This window comes from Syngnathoides biaculeatus, chromosome 20, assembly GCF_019802595.1.
Source record: "Syngnathoides biaculeatus isolate LvHL_M chromosome 20, ASM1980259v1, whole genome shotgun sequence".
NCBI lineage: Eukaryota > Metazoa > Chordata > Actinopteri > Syngnathiformes > Syngnathidae > Syngnathoides > Syngnathoides biaculeatus.
Window position 1 is genome coordinate 1,322,779 of NC_084659.1, and position 19,521 is coordinate 1,342,299.

At 42.1% G+C, this 19,521-nt stretch overlaps 1 pseudogene; it reads right to left on the reverse strand.

The window, feature by feature from the left end:
- Positions 1-307: 307 nt before the first annotated feature.
- Positions 308-426, reverse strand: LOC133494047 (5S ribosomal RNA; annotated as a pseudogene).
- Positions 427-19,521: the final 19,095 nt, after the last annotated feature.

Here is a 19,521-nt window from a genome sequence, read left to right on the forward strand (position 1 = left end):
AAACATTCCGTATGGAAGAAAGTCCAAGTAGGGCTGGTTTTAGCCACGAGTCAGAAACCCAGAACTGAAATGGGGAAAGAATTTACATGGTCCATAATCCCCTAACAAATTATCTTAATGTATTTTTAGCCCAATACATCAAAATTGTCAGTCATTTATAACAAACTCTTCTTCTTCTTTTCCTTTTGGCTTGTCCCGTGAGGGGTCGCCACAGTGTGTCATTTTAGATGAACGCATACTTTTTTGGCACAGTTTTACACCAGATGCCCTTCCTAATGCAAGCCTTCTGCATTTACCTGGAAAGAGAACCTTACAGCACCTGGTATTCCCAAGAGGTCTCCCATCCAAGTACTAACCAGAGCCAAATCCACCTGTCTTCCGAGATCTGATGAGATTGGGCGTTCTCAGGGTAGCATGGCCGTAAGCAGTCATTTACAACAACATTCAGTTTTAATTGCACTTGAAACGCTCCTTTTACCCATCACAAAATTTGAGCCATCTTGATGTAACATCAATGGCAGAAGTGGAGAGCAAATTCACTGCATAGTTGGTGTGGAAAAAGGAATTTATTGAAGGGGCAGTTTCAACTAATTTTATATAAAGTTGCGCTCAGGTGGAATTTCATCACCTCCAATTTGACCAGTTTTCAGGGAGATAAAAAATCTCGAGTTTTTAAACATCGTTTCATTCGAGTTTGTATGATACTTTATATTACTTTGCTATACCATTGCACACGCACATCAACACAGCAGTACCCATAAATTATATTCATTTTGAAAATCTGAAAAATCTAAAAATAAGGATGTTGTAGCAACCTGGTTGGATTTAAGGTTCAGAATACTGATTTTAAGGTCCAGAATAAGGATTGTCAAATTGCCTTGATTATCTGTCATTCCTATGACCACCGTAAGAACTTGTCCCTTCTCAACAGACAGTTTTCCATCAAATAACAATTCTTTCTTTCTTTCCATTTTCTCTGTTTAGCTCTATTTTAGCTTTGTACCTTCACCATCTCCAAAGAACACAAACAACTGTTCCATCATGGAAATACAAACACATACGGCCGTAGGATCTTCAAAACAAAAGCACTCAAACGCAGGAAAATCACAACAAATCAACAACAGATAACTTCATTCCTTTCACTCCCACCATTATTGGTGTGATCTTTTGTACACTGCCCAGGTGTTTCTTTCCTCGACTTAGTGCGCACCTGCCGATGAGCAGATGCCCCCACCTGCTTCTCGTGTCATTAATCATGGTCCGTATATACTGCCACGTGTGTGGTCTGGTCCTTGCTAGATCGTTGTACTTCATGTCACGTTCCCGCAACTCCATGTCCTTGTCTTTGATGGTCTGCATACCGAACCCTGATGACCCTGCCTCTCTCCGCCTAGTGATTCTTGCCTGTGTTCTGACCTTGGACTGAATAAAGACACTTCCCAAACTGTACCTGGTCTTATGAGTCATGCATTTTGGTTGAGCCTCGTGTTCTGGTTATGAGAGAACAATCTGTCCAACACATGGAACCAGCCGAATCAGATCGGGTGCACAATGCCCTCTCGGATCATGGACGGCGTCTCGCATTTCGGACATTTGCTCCCCAGTTGGAGCAGCAGGGCAACATGCTGCGGCAGGTAATGGCCCGGCTTAGTTCCCTGCCCGAATCCTTCCCCAGCGGGGACGACGCCAGCCTGGCACTGGAAGCTGCCACGGAATCCTCCCGTCTCCACGAGTCAGTCCCCTCACCGGTCTGCAGCGCACATATGGGTGACTGCTCACTGCTCTCCCGTCTGGAGTGTTTCTCAGGAGACATTGGTAATATCAAACCGTGCAACACGCAGTGTGAGCTCCATTTCGAGCTACGGGCAGCTGCCATCCCAGACCCAACTGTGTGGAGTTTATATGTTTTCCCTGTGCCTGCGTGGGTTTTCTCCGGCCATTACGGTTTGCTCCCACATTCCAAAAACATGCAACATTAATTGGACACTCTAAATTGCCCCTAGGTGTTGATAACTGTTAATAACGTCACGGAAAATGCAAATTCAAATAGGGCTCATAACTTAGAATATCATTCAAATTAGAATGCATACATTAAATTAACCAACCTGCTATGCGTAGGACAATTCGAGGCTGCAGATTGAACACAGTATCCAGTAGTTGATGTTGTGGCTCCTCCTTTTTTGATCCATGAACTTCTTCCTTGTACTCTCCTGACGTTCTTGCACATATTTTCACACAACGATCACAACATTTTCTGCGCTACACAAGAGGGATGAGAAAATCAAGTGAAAATCAGACATCTTAATTATATCAAGATTCAGATTTGGACGTGCGTTAAAAAGTACATTTGGCCCCTCCAAAAAATGCTGTGGTTCTGATTTCCTTCATTTCAGAACTATGGTCGGTATTTTTTTTTTTTTTTTTACAAAATATCTTTATATTGTCTCCAGCTCATGGTGCCACCATTTTAATATCAGTTCTCATTAATGCATGTTCTCTTTTCCATAACGAGATCAAAATTCATGATGGAGTCCCGCATTGTGAAACACTGGAATAATAGCGGAGATGGTAAATTAACTTGATTTTGCAGATGCAGGAAGCTGATGCATAAGCGTGGATTTTAGGAAGGCTTATTGGCAGGAAGTTGTTGTACAGGGGAAAGGCAAGTCCAACAGGGCGATGGAACAAAAAGGCTTGGTCCAAAAAACACAAAACAATGTAAAAAAAAAAAATCTGACATGGCAAAACATGAAAACGTAACTTGACTTGATATGGCTCAGTAAAACTATGACATGGGATGAGGCAGTTTCACTAGCTAAAGCTCGTGAAATCATATGCATATAAAGGCAGTCTTCGGGTTAAAAATGTCTCGTCCTAAAACGTTTCGACTTTATAACCCCAGTGTCTCGTCCGCCATTTTGGCCCCAGCACCATACTCCTACTGCTTAGCTCATGCATATTGCTTCCATGTGTTTGTGCGCTCAGAATATATTTTGCTTTTTCCGCACAGCTTTTAAACACATTATGGGCCCAAAAGATTTTTTTAAGCAATGCTGACCCATCTGAAAGAAAAGCAAATACCATGGGAACAAAGCTTAACATCTTAAAAAAATTATTAAAAAAAAAAAAAAAAAATCTGAGAAAAGAGTAACATCGCTGAACATCGGTAAAGTTGGTCAACTGTGGCGATCATTATTAAGGACAAAGACCGTATTTTAGTGCACGTGGAGGGTTTCGCCTTCGATGACGGAAACAGTGAACACCAAAAAACGAAGCAACGTTCTTCGATAATTGCCGAGATAGAAAGATTACTTACGATATGGATTGAGGATCAGAATTAACGTAGGCTTAATATCAGCCTAATGTTCATGACAGGAAAAGGCAAGGCGCATTTTCCTAACTTTAAAAGCGCAGAAAGGAGAGGAAGCTGAGGAGGAATTACCGCGAGCAAGGGCTACCTGCACATGCTTCCTTTGCAATAAATAGCTAAGCACAGCCTCCCCTCCGTCTTCATCATCCACCTCTTGCAGCATCTTACATTTTTTTATTTCAATGTATTTTTAGAGAACCATGCCGCTGACATATTACGTGGTGTAAAAATGTCGCTGGGAATTTTTAGGGTTGGTAGAGGTTAGCCACAAGCATTTTTTTTTACACCTGAGTGAAAATGGCAAAGCATCAAAGTTAACAAAAGAAAACAGTAAAACATGTAATTGTGCATTGGAAAAGATAAAAACTACAACTCTTTTTCTTTTACTCTTGGAGAGACAGTTTGTGATAAACAGATAATTAGATTGCATACATAGATTAACAAAGATGCATTATTTATCCATCCATTTTCTTAGCCGCTATTACTCATGAGGGTTATGAGAGTGCTGGAGCCAAACCCAGCTGTCAACGGGCAGGAGGTGTGGTACACCCTGAACTTGTTACCAGCCAATCGCAGGGCACATGGAGATAAACAGCTGCACTCACAATCACATCTTGGGGCGATTTAGAGTGTCTAATTAATGTTGCTATGTTTTTGGGAAGTAGGAGGAAACTGGTGATGAAAGGGATGGAATGAGGTTTAGTGGCGTTTTCCCAAATAATTATTTTGGCCTCAAACTTGTTTTGATCTTTGGTTTCATTCTAGAATACTGTAGTATTGTAGTAGTCTTTTTTTTTTTTTTTTTTTAACTACGGAGCTTTGAACTTTGAGTATTTAAAAAACAGAAATGTGAGAACATGTAAATAGATGTCTGAGAAAAGTTTATAAAGTGTGTAATAGGGTTTTACCAGCCTGAAAACATCCATCTATCTCTATGCAGTTTCTGAGCAATTTATCCTCACGAGGGTCATGGGGTGCCGGAGCCGAACCAACCCTGAACTGGTTGCCAGCCAATCGCAGGGATTGTGGAGACAGAGAACAATCGTGATCACAATTACACCTAAGAGCAGTTTAGGGTGTCAACATAATGTTGCATGTTTTTGGGATGTACGAGGAAACTGACGTGCCCGGAGAAAACCCACGCAGGCAAGGGGAGAACATGCAAATTCCACACAGGCGAGACCTCAAAACTATGAGGCCAAGGCCATCTTTCCGCAGCATTATTTATTGTAAGTATATATTTTAAGCAATTACATCCACAAGTATATGTAGTAAATGAACATATAATTTCAAATATTGTCATTGCCTCATTTTATAATCGGCTCGGTTTTTTTTCAACTCGCTGATCGCCACCAAAAATTCTGATCGTGTTAAACCTAGTTTTAGGAGAAAACCCACACAGGCACAAAGAGAACATGTAAACTACACTGGCGAGGAAGGTGAGATGAACCCCAGTCCTCAGAACTGTGTACTAAAGGAGTCGTCCACAGCTCTGCCGGATTAAGAACCAACAACGACTCAGAAAAGGGAGAATAGTATTTTATTCCCGGACAAAGCCGACAGGTTTTAGTTGCTGGTGTGTTTTTTTAAGCACACTTAAGTGTCATTTTTATCATTCCGTACTAGTCGGTGGCGAAAAGAAGAAGAATTTACTTCATGCTTGATTTCTGACGAGAGAAGTGGTGATCACAGACGCGTGTTAGCAAGCTAAACTACGCCGAGAAGCTTCAACGTGCACGAGACAGACTCCAAACGGTCAGGAAGATTGCATGAATGACGTTTTGGTCCACTCAAGTAGTCATCAGGGGCGTCCCTCGTCGAGGATTCATTCTGCACAAGATTTATTCAAACCGAACGAATCTCCTACTGCAGGGCAAGAAGATGAAGTAAAAGAAAGCGATATTACCCAGGATCCCCTGCGCCAGTAATATTTAAAGCAACAGACCACCCATTCCAGTCAATTGAATTGACCCCTCCTTACAGGGCACTTAACCACGCCTCCTGAAGTTACGTCACCCCACGTGTGCTAACCTCAGACAAACAATTAGCAAAAATGGCAGCGCAGGAAGAAAAGACTTGAGCGAAACTGTCCGATTTACCAGCTGATTTCTGTAAGATAAGCTTACACATTTCACAGAGGCCTGTGAAATGTATCACCTCATGTGTCATAAATCTCTTTTAATAACTCTGTTACTGTGTAAAGATGCGTGTGTGTATTGTTTGTCTATGGGAAGTTTAAGACCTCAAGGTGACTGCAAATTTATGATAGCTGCATTCTTGTGGGTTTTTGTAACAGGAAGAACTGTGTCTAATCAGAGGACACCCGGCCTTGAGAAGATTAACTGTCTCTGCAAAACAACCTTACTTGTCTTGTGAAACCTGCTCTCCCCCACCCTATGTGTGAAGCTCAATAAAATGTGTGGTTTTGGAGGGGCTCGGAGAGAGTCTTACGTGCGGGCTGAAGAATATGTTCTTCTTCCCCAAGTTCTCCCCAAACTGCAGTTTGGTAAAAAAATAACTCTGCCTCTGTCTCAATCATTCTATCCTGGTGCCGGAGCCTCTGGGTCCACATTGAGCGAGAAGTCCGTGCTTTGGACCTAACAATTTGTCACTCACATTCTTAGCTAACAGTGAAATATCGTTGAAAAGCAGACAGCAGGGCTTCAAGTATTTCAGCGAGGGGTATTTCAATGGTATTTACATGCATATCGACGGAGAAACCATTGATATTAGTGAATGATTGACACACTTGATCTGTGTTGAGCAATACTTTGCGATGATCTGACTGCACAAACGTGTCTCTTTGTTGGCGAGCAGTCCTAAAAGCCTTCGACGTGCACCGAGACACCAAGACTGAAGGAAGGATGTTTAAAGACACTATAAAGTAGTGATTCTCGTACTTGGTCGGGACTTACGTAGGTTCGGCATTAATTCAAGAATAATTATTGAGGGGAGCGCGTGACGTTACACAAAGAAAACGAGAGAAACAACTCATAAATCAAGCCTCGCCTTCTTTTCCTTCATAGGGTGGTTCACAAAAGGCTATACAGATACATATACAGATTCTGCACACAAGTGTGATATGTAACACGAAAATAGGAAACTGTCAATGACGAAATCGTCTTTGGGTTATAATATATTATATTATGTGGCTTCTCGGTCTTCCTCTAACTATGGAAAGATCTTGCGCTAATATCAATGGTTTCTCCGTCGATATGCATGTAAATATCATTGAAATACCCCTCACTGAAATACTTGAAGCCCTGCTGTCTGCTTTTCAACGATATTTCACTGTTAGCTAAGAATGCGAGTGAGAAACCAGCTGGTAAATCGGACAGTTTCGGTCTATTCTTTTCTTGCTGCGCCGCAATTTTTGCTAAGTGTTTGTCTGACGTTAGCGCACGTGGCGTGACGTCACTTCAGGAGGCGTGGTTAAGTGCCCTGTACCGAGGGGTCAATTGACCAATCAGAAGCCAGAGATCTGCATAGACCAAAGCCCGTTTTTGCTCCCGCCATTTTCTCTAACAACATTGCATGGTCCAGTATAGGGTTAGTTAGCGTTTTATCGCGTATTTGGGTTATTTAACAAAAAATATGGTTAAGAAGTGTAGTCACGGACTTTGTAATAGTGACGACATGTATCCTGAAATGCTAGTTGGTGGAGTTCGATTCGTACCCTTTCCAAAACCGAAGACCCAGTACGAAAAATGCCTTCGATGCATCAAACTTTGTGGAAGACCGCATCATCAACTAAATCCATCTAATATCAACCGGAACATATATGTTTGCACGAAGGTATGCCCTATATTTGATTTTCAATACATGTCTCGTATAAATGAATTCGAAGTTCTTCGCAAGCATAACACTGCTGCGTGTGAACGATTGACGCACTTATTCTTTGTTGAGCAATATTTAGCGATGATCGGACTGTACAAACGTATTGATTTCTTGCTGCCTCGCGGCCAGAAGCTTAACTAGACTGTGTTTGCACGAAGATATGCCCTAAATTTGATTTTTAATCCACGTCTCGTATAAATGAATGAGACGTTCTCCGCTAGCATAAAACTGCTACGTGTGAACGATTGACACACTTATTCTTTGTTGAGCAATATTTAGCGATGATCGGACTGTACAAACGTATTGATTTCTTCCTCAGCACCTCTATTTATTTAGTTTTGAGACGCCCCTTATTTACATGGATGTTACAAAAAGGAGACGAAAAACAGTTTGAAACAAAGTGTACATGTTTGTTCATGTGCGTGTGCGTGTGTGTGAGATTGCTGAATACATGTGTGGTCATCATTTCTTTAACAGGCAGCAATTGTAACAGTTCTGATGATTAGATGTTTTTGTTCTTGCTATCTCCTGCTAGGAGGCTGCCAAGTTATCTCGGCAGAGCAAAGCATTTCTTTATTGGAAGCAAATGTATGGTAATTATGATCACAGTTATTCCTACATTTCCCCCCTGTTAATAAGCATCTTAGAAAATGGACACACGCGCATATATATATATATATATATATATATATATATATATAAATAACGGTTTTTTTTTGCTCTGCGTGTTCGTTTAATTTCGGGTAGTGAGAATGTTATCCAAATAAAGGCTGGAGATGATGAAGAGTTTCTTCGAAGAAATTACTTACAGAATATTCCGGGCACTTATGAGTTACAGACTATGGCTCTAGAGAGCAGATCAGAAGTGCGAAGATGCAGAGAAAACACACATCCTTTATCTTGTCAGAAGGGCGGACTATGGGTGGTATCAAGCCAGTGACGTGAGATCGGGGCTTTCCACTTAGACAAAGGGTTTCTTTCTCAACCGGTTCTAGATAGCATTGGATTAGTACAAAGTGTCCAGTATGCACTTCATCAAAGTTAGCCTACGTGCAGAGATGTGCTCAAGGACACATCTGGCTAGAGCTGAGGAAATGAGGAAATTATGTAGTCATGACTAAATATGGGCATAAGACATACTTCAATATATAATATGATTTGCTGCATGTGTCAGAGGGTCGCACCATTTATAGCAACAACATAATTCTCAACTTGTTCCCATTGTAAAATGCATGCAATTTTATATTTTGAATAGCTTGTATTGGTAATTGGAATAAAAGTATTTAGTCATTATTGATCGAAATAGGTCAAATGAGTCAAATGTGAAATAATGTCAAATAAGGAAATACTCCTATAGAAGTAATCCACCAAAACCTGTCATTCGAAAAAAGACAAAAATCAGCAACGTGAATGTGTGTGCTTTTGAAATACAGGCCCTTATGTGCACGAAGCTGAGTCACTAAGTTTTTTTTTTTTTTACCTCCGTTTTTTTCCCCGTATTTTAAGGGTTTTAAACCCCTAACTACACACTTTAAAAACATTTCTGAGATAGGCATTAATATTTTCTCACTTTTCTCGTTTATTCATCCATCCATCCATCCATCCATTTTCTACCACTTCTCCAGGTTGGGTTGTGGGGGAAGTAGCTTCAGCAGGGATACCCAGACTTCCCTTTCCCCAACCACTTCTTCCAACTCTTCCGGAGGGATCCTGAGGTGTTCCCAAGCCAGCCGAGAGACATGTTCTCACCAGTGTGTCCTGGGTTGTCCCCGAGGTCTTTTTATGGTGGGACATGCCTGGAACACCTCACCAGGAAAGCATCCGGGATTCATCCAGATCAGATGCCCCAGCCACCTCATCTGGTTCCTCTCAATGCAGAGGAGCAGTGGCACTGAGCCCCTCCCAGATGACCGAGCTCCTCACCCTATCTCTAAGGGAGAGCCCAGACACTCTGCGGAAAAAACTCGTTTTGGCCACTTGTATCTGGGATCTTGTTCTTTGGGTCACAACCCACAGGTCGTGCCTATAGGTGAGGGTAGGAATGTAAATCCACTGGTAAATGAGAGCTTCACCACAACGGACCGATACAAAGTCTGCATCACTACAGACGCTCCACCAAGCTGGCTGTTGATCTCCCACTCCATTTTTCACTCACGCGTGAATAAGACCCCAAGATACTTGAACTCCTCCACTTGGGGCAGGATCTCATCCCTGACCCGGAGAGGGTACGCCACCCAAAAAGCAGAGATGCGATGGTGATGCCACCAAAGTGGACATCCTCTTCACCTCTGCTGTGCCTAGAGATTATGTCCATAAAAGTTATGAACAAAAATCGGTGAGAAAGGGTAGCCTTGACGGAGTCCAACTCTCACTGAATTGAGTCAGACTTATTGCCAGAAATACGAACCAAGCCCTGACACCAGTCATACAGGAACCGAACAGACCGTATCAGGGGTTCGGTGCCCCATACTCTCTAAGAACCCCCCCCCCCCCCCACTCCCCCATAGGACTCACAGAGGGACACTGTCAAACGCCTTCTACAAATCTACATAATGCATGTAGACTGGTTAGGCGAACTCCCATCCACCCTCGAGGACCCTGCCGAAGGTGTAGAGCTATTCCAGTCTTCCATGGGGAGGATGAAAACCACATTGCTCCTCTTGAATCTGAGATTCGATATCACGACACACCTCTGAATCGACCTCGAGACTGTGGAGTGTGATCCCCCTATAGTTGGAACACACCCCAATGTACAGGTCCCTTGCTGGGGGACAATGAGAATACCCACACCTGCTCGGCGCCTCTCACTGTGGGCAACTCCAGAGTGGAACAGAGTCTAACGCCTCTCAAGAGGACTGCTACCAGAGCCCAAGCGGTGCGTAGAGGAGAGTCCGACTATATCTAGTCGGAACTTCTCAACATCATGCACCAACTCGGGCTCCTTCCCTGCCAAAGAGGTGACATCCCATGTCCTGAGAGCTAGTTTCTGTGGCCGATGAGAGGGAGGCAAGGGAAACCAAGCTCAAATATTTGAACTTGTCATAGGGGTTTTGGAGTCGTACTTGTTTTGATCCGTCACCTAGGATCTTTTTGCCATGGGTGACCCGACCAGAGACATGAAGCCCCCAGGCAATTTAGCTCCGAGGGTCAGTGGGACACATAAACCACTCCACCACGATAAGGTGACTGCTCGATTAAACATTGTCAAAGTTCAAACCTTTGTCGTTAAAAAAAAAAGAGAAAAAGAGGACACTAATGTATTCTACAATGAAACCCAAGATTTAAAAAAACATTTTGAGCCCAAAATATTTGAGAAATAAATATCTCATCATCACTGCATCCATTTTCCTTCCCTTTATCCAGCTTAAGCGTTTTCCTGCGACTCGGGCATATAGTTACAGGTTATTCTCGGCGCTTTTGTTTTTCTGGGCAAGAATAGTCTTAAAAACAGACATGTCACCTTCGATTATATTTAACTGAAGCCGAGAGGCAATGCTGCAGGGCTCGTGAGCTCCTGTATTTCAAAAGTGCTCACGCATATACACACGCTTTCATGTCAAATGTTATTTTTTTTCCCTAATGGGCAGCTGGGCTCCCTGTACTGTATGCCCCCTCTTTTTTTATTTTTTCTTCTCTGCTGCAATTGACCCCTCCGTACAGGGCACTTAACCACGCCTCCTGAAGTGACGTCACGTTACGTGCGCTAACGTCAGACAAACAATTAGCAAAAATGGCGGCGCAGCAAGAAAAGAAAAGAGCGAAACTGTCCGATTTACACGCACACAAAATAATAGTAATAGCAAGGCCACGTAAAGTGAACCTGGTTATAGCGAGGGAACACTAATAGCCATTGAACATGTTGACAAAGAGCCACGCCAGGAGGAAAAGGAATGGTCCGTCACAGTTATTTTTTTTTGTCCATCCTCACAGATTGGGCATTAAAATAAAATTTGTAATTTCTAAAAATTATACTCTTGGAATATTTTTCTTTTCAGAGGAAAACGCTGATACTCGGTCCTGAACAACCGGAACAAAATGGATGGAGGAACGCAAAGTCAAGTATCACACCAACTTGAACAAAACAATGAAGCTCGAGCACAATTTTTTTTTCCCCTGAAAACTGGTCAAATTTCGCCTGACAGTGACTTGATGGAAAATATGAGCGAATACTGCCACTTGAGTGAATTGCTTTATACACTCCAGCTATGCAGTGATTTTGGTCTCTACTTCTGCCTCTGATAATACACTAAGAGGGCTCAATTTTTCTGATTGAAAAAGGGATGTTTTAAGGACAATTAATAATTGACAATACTGATGTGTGTTGAAAATTATTGACAATTTATTGTACTGAGCAAAATAAGAAAATTTGTGAATGAATTATGGGCGTGTAAACTCCTTCTGCATTTCAGTTCTGATTTTTTTGTTTGTTTTTTTTAATTGGTGGCTAAAACCATTTGTCCTGTATCACTACATAAGTCATTCTAACAGTGGCTATCTTCTGTAATTGTGAGTTACTTTCGACTACTACATTGTGCAGGTAAATTTACAGTGATAATAAATATTGGAAACAAATTAGATCTGACCCCTTTGTGTTTCTCATTTGTCTTGCAGAGATCAGTGAAAATCTTCCAGAATGGCAGCAATTAGTGTCGCGTCACATCAAAGAGGAAGAGGAGGGTGAAGAGGTTCAATGGTTCAAAGGTAAATGCAGAAGGCTTGCATTAGGAAGGGCATCTGGTGTAAAACTGTGCCAAAAAAGTATGCGTTCATCTAAAATGACACACTGTGGCGACCCCTCACGGGACAAGCCAAAAGGAAAAGAAGAAGAAGAGTTTGTTTTAATGACTGACAATTTTGATGTATTGGGCTAAAAATACATAAAGATAATTTGTTAGGGGATTATGGACCATGTAAATTCTTTCCCCATTTCAGTTCTGGGTTTCTGACTCGTGGCTAAAACCAGCCCTACTTGGACTTTCTTCCATACGGAATGTTTGTTCTCCATCAGAACAAAAATCATTCATTCAGTGGTGATCTGCCACAATTGTGAGTTCCTGCGTAATTCCTCCTCTACATTGTGCGGTTGCAGTAAATACTGTGAACAAATTAATGTAACCACTTTGTCTTTGTCTTTTGTCTTGCAGATGTCAGTGAGTATCTTCATCCAGAGCGGCAGGACTCAGTGTTCGGTCACATCAAAGAGGAAGAAGAAGGTGAAGAGGAACAGCGTATCAAAGAGGAGGAGGAAGTGTTCCTTCATATCAAAGAGAACAAGCAGGAGGAAATCATCCAGGTTCCATCCACTGGTGTCCATTCGAAGAGTGAAGTTGAAGGTCAAAGTGAGGAGAGACAAGGTGCGGAGACTCCAAATAGGAACCGCTCAAGTCATGGAGAGTTCAACAATGGGAGATTACAAACAGACGGTCATAATGATAATAATGATAAACAGTCTGAAGGTGATTTGACATGTCACACTGCCAACAAATGCTGGAAATGTTCTCAGTGTAGAAAAGCGTTTTCTTCTATGAGCAATTTGAAACGACATATGAAAATACACACAGGGGAAAAGTCTTTTGAATGCTCAGTTTGTGGTCAGAGATTCTTACGGAACGGAACCTTAAAAATACACACAAGAACACATACTGGTGAGAAGCCTTTTTCCTGCTCAGTTTGTGGTCAAAGATTCATTCAGAAGGAAAACTTAAAAAGACACACAAGAACACACACTGGTGAAAAACCTTTTTCCTGCTCGGTTTGTTGTCAAAGATTTACTCAGAAGGGGCATTTGATAGCTCACACAAGAACCCATACTGGAGAGAAACCTTTTTCGTGCTCAATATGTGGCCAAAGATTCTCTGAAAAGAGTATTTTAAAATTCCACAAAGGAACCCACACTGGTGAGAAACCTTTTTCCTGCTCAGTTTGCGGTCAAAGATTCTCTCAAAAGGGAACCCTAAAAATACACACAAGAAAACACACTGGTGAGAAACTGTTTTCCTGTTCAGTTTGTGGCCAAAGATTTATTCAGAAGGCACACTTAAAAACTCACAAAAGAACGCACACTGGTGAGAAACCTTTTTGCTGCTCATTTTGTGGTCAAAGATTTATTCAGAAGGGACATTTAAATAGTCACAAAAGAACGCACACTGGTGAGAAACCTTTTTCCTGCTCAGTTTGTGGTCGAAGATTTTCTTATGAATATCAGGCAAGGGCACACAAGTGTACTGGTGATAATAGCAGTGACCAAAAAGGATCTAATGCAAATGTGAAGATCTAAAAAAAGTACCGTAATTTCTCAAAAATAATGTGCAAATTTTTCCAAAAATATTTTCAGTTAATTAACAAACCAAAGCAAATTTATTTGAATAGCGCATTTCATACACAAGGTCACTCAATGTGCTTTACATGATTAAAGGCATTTGAAGACAAAGACATAAAACATTTAAAATGGCATAAAAACAATACAAATGACAAAGCGCATTATATTTAGGTAAGGATGAAAATTAAAAAATACAATCACATTGTATGGTTGTATACAGGTACAGAGTGGTTTTAAAAAAGGTATACATTTACATTTCGATATGATATCCAGGGTCTTATATTTCATATATATATATATATATATATATATATATATATTACAGTAATGTGTGCCACCAACCTAAGATGTGTCATCAGTGGGAGCTTTGCATTTTACGATTGTTAGCGGAGCATATTTGTTGCTACTGCACAAAACATCAGAAATGACTGCCCATGAGTTTGTTTTAACTTAAAGATAAAAAAATGTCTCCTACAACGGCTAGTCGTACAGCCTCTTTTAACAGAAATGTGTCATCACTCCAGCCGATGGCGCCGCCAACCCAAAAGTAGTGTGACAGTCCGAAACAACAGTAGCTGGCTATCAAAACAACGTGAGCTCAAACTACGTAGTAGGAGTGTAATGGGCACATTTATTATTAAAAAAAAAAAAAACAAAAAAAAAAAACTAATGCCCTTCTTGACACAACCCCTCTGCATTTAGGTGGGGGGAGAAGCTTACTGCACCGAGTATTCCCATGCAGTCTCCCTTCCAAGTACTAACCAGGGCCAAACCCACTTAGCTTCCGAGATCTGACACGATCGGACGTTCTCAGGGTAGCATGGCATTAAGCCAGATGTTGTACAGACAGGTTTTTTGAAAAACAATACAAGTACAAACAAAAATAATTCCCAAAATTTCGACCATATGGGTAGCAGCAGATTGGCGGTGCACATTGTACATTGGTGGAAGGGTTTTACTGATTGAGAAATTACAGTAGTTACGATGTAACTGACTTGGGAAAATCAACATTCTATGTACAAGCTTGGTTTGTTTCTTGTTTTTTTTTTTTTTAATTTCCTGAAAAGGTCTAATTTTGAAGTTGAGGGGATTACACTTTACATCTAAAAAATCTAAAATATGACTAATTACTAACACTTTCCAGGATAGTGCCTACATTTTCCCATACCAGCAATGCCAGTAGTTTTTCATTTTCAATTTTTGTGATGAATATGTTGCATTTGAAATTGAATTAATTCTTTTCCAATTGCTCAACATACTGATATCTTGAGGGTGGAAAAAAGAAAAACAAAATTAACCTGTTTGTGAAACATGGACGATGAAGACCCATACTTCCTTTGAGCGATGTATGCATTTTGTCTGTTTGTGATGTCAGTGTCAAAGAATTCATTGATTGAAATAAAACTTGGAGTTTTGGCTGAAATTGTTGTGTATTTGTGATCTTGAATGAAATATGGTCTTTAAAACAATGAGGTTGGCTTTAATTGTGTATTGTAGGGATTTGCGAGTTTTGACCCTATGCGTGTTTGCTGATCGAGGAAGCGATGACCAATGATTAGACAAAGTTAACAGTAAATGGATTTATTACAAAGGAATGTACAATACAGATGTCCAGGTCTTATCTAAGTATCTGCCGCACACAAGACGTGTCTTCTGGCAGGATGGCCAAAGACAAAGACAGGAGCTGCCTGGCAACACAAGCTTTTTATATGTATGGTTTAATTGTAAAAGTGGCCGGGATAGTAACTTTCCGCTCCTTATCTGGTGTCATTCGTCTCCATGGCAACGCCTGGGAGAGGAGGATGCCGCCAGCCGGTTTTCTGCATACAAAGATCAAGGACAGCCAGCGCGCTGCACAACACATCCTTGTCTGATTAGCAAATGGACAGCACTTTATCTGTTGATTAAATGTATAAGGTCATATTTAAGCAAATAATGGTGCAATAAAAGTAAAATTGTCTTCATTCCCTCTCTTGATCTATGAAATAGATCACAAAAACAAACACGAAAATCACAAAAGTAACCCTTCCAAGAAATATGGAAACCATAAAACCCTCTCTAGTCATCCAAACATACCTTTTAACAAGTGCATAGTCTCATGATTCAGAACACCTGTAAGCTTTAAACCTGCAGGACAGTACTATACAACTCAAAAACAGCAAAACATTTCTAAAAAGGTAATAACACCCAAAAATTATCAGTAGAACAGAAGGGCAATGCAATCACGGGGCATGTCAACATCATGACAATCAGGAAGTGGTGAAAGTTGAGCATCATTTCCAGGGGGCGCGATAGCAACAATAAAATCATCTTGAGGAGTGTGTCAGGGTGGGCGTCTAATGAGGGCACCGCGGCCATCAGCTGGGGCACCAGTCGCCTTCTCAATCAGATGGGTTAAAAGAGAACGAATACAAGGAATGGAACAGCATCCACAGAGGGTGAGAATAGAGGCGAAGACAGCCAGAGAGATGAAGATTGATGAAATGACACCCTTCCATTTACCAAACACATTCATCCAGTTATCCCACATAGACGTGTCAACACCAGAGTATTCCTTCATTTTCTTAGTAAGGGTTCTAAGTCGATCTACGGCCTTAGTGAGGCGTCCCCCAGGTTGGGTGTTATTAGGCAAACACCTTCTTTCTCAGGCAACAGTGCATCTACTGCGATTCAATTTTGGAAATCCATAATGGATGTAGCCTTAAGTTGCTCATGTACAGCTTCAAGTCCTTGAAGGGTGAAATTGCCCAAACGTTGCACATTATAATGTATGAAATTGGTACGGTCAACATTTTCGTTAGGTGTAACGGGGAAAAGAGCGGAAATTACAGGTATATTTTCAAAACTGGCAACTACATGATCAGCCAGTTTATACACATCTCGGACACCACGGGGGACGCCAAGAGCATCATTGTAGGTGGGGTCGTCAGCACTGAGCCAGGTAGGTTTCGACCTACGTGAACGATGTAATAGGCCAAGAGCTTCCTTGAAGTGTTCAGGAGCAACCGCCAGATCATCTAGGGTGACAAGAACAATGGTAATAGGCAAAAGTAAAGTTACTAATGCCCGTACTGTTGCGTAGGAGGCGGTCGAAGAGACGGTTCCCTCCGCACCACCACCACACATCAGCACGGTTGACTGGTTGAAAGACAGGTGTTTCCTGGGTCTCTGCACACTGATCATGAGAGATATTGCAATTGGGGCACCATTACCTTGAAGGAAAATACAGGTGAAGTTTTGGTGTACGCGATTAAACACAGGTTTGTTCTTTTGAGCCGGTGTTACCAGTGGGCAGTATCCCAAATTTTGCATTCATTTTTAGTCGGCACATAATTTTTTACAAGATGTAGAACACAGGTGGAGTTGACAGAAGAGGAAACAACACATAACAAAGGTCTAGCTCCCATCCATACAACACAGTCACCCAGGGTTTTATTAGCCACTTGTTCTGCCATGAGTAACCAATTATTGTTTACTGCACTAACGCCTGTCAAAACTCTAAAACACTCATCAACAGCTCGGGCTTTGTTTATAATACAACTCTTCTCTGTAATAAGCAATGTAATAAATATTTTCCGGGTGGGTTGTGCTAAGGTTAGCTGGCACTGAAGTGGGTGTGGGTATGGGGTATTTTTGAGCGATTTCCCAGATCAAAATAGCAAGAAGAACAACAACACCAATTTTAAGAATGCCATGGATTCCTGCTCTCCTTCTCTTGGTCCGAAAAGCAATCGGACCATCTGTAGGAATCATGCTTAACAATAAAACAACAACAAACAATAAAATAAAAGTGCAATTAAGAGTCTGTAGCAGGGCAAAGCATAGAATAATGAAACCCCTGAGTTCCTTTTCCCTCCAAGCGGACGGCTTTTTAAGTACAAGCAGTCACCTTGTGGGGGCCAGAACAACGGGGTTCTGACCACTTACGAAAGAGTTATTTAAGGAAGACAGATGACCACTCAGGAAGATCAAGTGCAGGAGGTGGTGATGGAAGAGTGTCCTGGATCTGTAAGGAGAAATTAGAACCAAAAGAAATCAGTTGTGTCCAAAACAGTTTATGAGAAAACTTGGGAAACACAGCCTTCCTCCAGCGGTTGGAGTGAGGAGGAAGGGCCAGGCATCAGACAACCTGTAAGAAGTTCATAAGGAGAGAAACCAGTAGAGCGAGACACAGTTTGTCTCACAGACATTAGAGCAAGGAGGAGAGCCTGAACCCAGTTCATACCGGAAAAGGTACATATTTTAGCCAGTTTTTCCTTCAACGTGCGATTCATACGTTCAACTGAACCTTGACTGGTGGGGTGATAAAGACAACCAAACTTGTGAGTTAACCCTAAGCACTTCTCTATAGTAGCTAGGTGTGTGGATGTGAAATGCGTACCGTTGTCCGAGTGGATGAGAGCGGGAAAACCGTGCGTTGTAATCCAGTGGTTCACCAAAGTTTCATTACCGACATGGCGTCGTCGCGAGCGCAGGGGTAGGCTTCAGGCCATCCGGAAAAGGTGTCAACAAAAACAAGAAGGTAGCGTTTACTTTGAACAGAAGTGATCATGCCTGTCAAATCCATGACCAGTACAGCACCGGGCCAGGTGGGTGGGTCAAGAGAACCTGGCAACGGTCTAAGTCTGGGGCGAACATTGTGTAGCTGGCAAATATTACAGTCACGACAGTGGGTGTGACATAAGTCAGACCTTTTAGGATGCCACCACACGCGGAGTTTGGTTACCATGGCTCCGGGGGCCAATATGAGCCATATTGGAAGTGAGTTTTGGTCAAAATATTTTTTGTTCAGGAGAGGCATTGTGCTGTATTTTAACCAATTCACTATGAGACAGAGGTTCGGGCAGGTCAGGAGAGGATTTATCAGATAATTGGACAAGCATCTGTGGGACATAGCCCGCAGCCTGCTTGGCAGCCAGGTCGGCAGCATTATTGCCGAGGGCTGTGGTTGAAGTGGATTTGGAGTGCCCAGGGACCTTGATGGTAGCCACAGCTGAAGGTTTAGCCAGGGTTTTGTCTAATCGTTAGATCAGTGTCAAATGTGCAATTGGGGTACCTTTGGCTGTTTTAAAGTCATTCTGGTTCCATGCAGACAGGTCCAACACATCAGCCGAGACAGTGTAAGCTGAGTCAGAAGAGACAGTGACAGATTCTCCGACTGCCAGTTCCAGTGCGAGACAGACTGCGAGCACTTCCGCTGCCTGGGCTGAGGGAGCAGATGTTAGTACGGAAGAGGAAACAGTTAAAAAGTCATCTGAGGGCTGCTGCTCCACTACGGCAGCCGCCGCAGCCAAAGAGCCATTCGGCTTACGATAACAGCAACCATCAGTGAACAGGACCCTGTCGTTAGTTAAAGGTTGGACAGAGAGTTCAGCAGTTTAGTTAGAGACAAACACGACTCTGCTGTTGCGACTGCCAACAGGAGGTCATCAACATACATCAGGACTTTACATCCGTCTGGGAGCTCTAGATCCTACAGCAATGATTTCAAACATTGATTAAGAATTCCAGGTGAATTTTGGAAGCCTTGTGGCGACCTGGTGTATTGCAAATTCTGTCCCTGATATTTGAATGTAAACAAGTGTCTACGCACAGGTGCGAGTAGGACACAGAAGAATGCATTTGCCAAATCAATCGCTGTGAAGTATTTCAAATCAGGTGTGGTGGTAGAGTGGGGGTCTGGTACAGGTAACAATGGTGTGGTCGTTACATAATTAACGGCTCTTAACGGTAAGTGTTACCCGAGTGGTGTACACCACGAGGAGGTGAATGTTTCCAAGATTCCACGGGCCAGTGAGAGTGTCCTCCATCCCCTGGTTAGCAGCCGCGGGCCAAGGATATTGAGGTCTGTAAACATGAGATCCTGGAAAAGCAGAGATTTTAATGTCTGGTGTCTTAGTACAATGTCCAACATCAAAGGGTCCACAGGACCAAACTAATTTAGGCAGTTCGTTTAACATTGACTCGGCGTCGTCATGGTCAGAGTAGTCCCGTC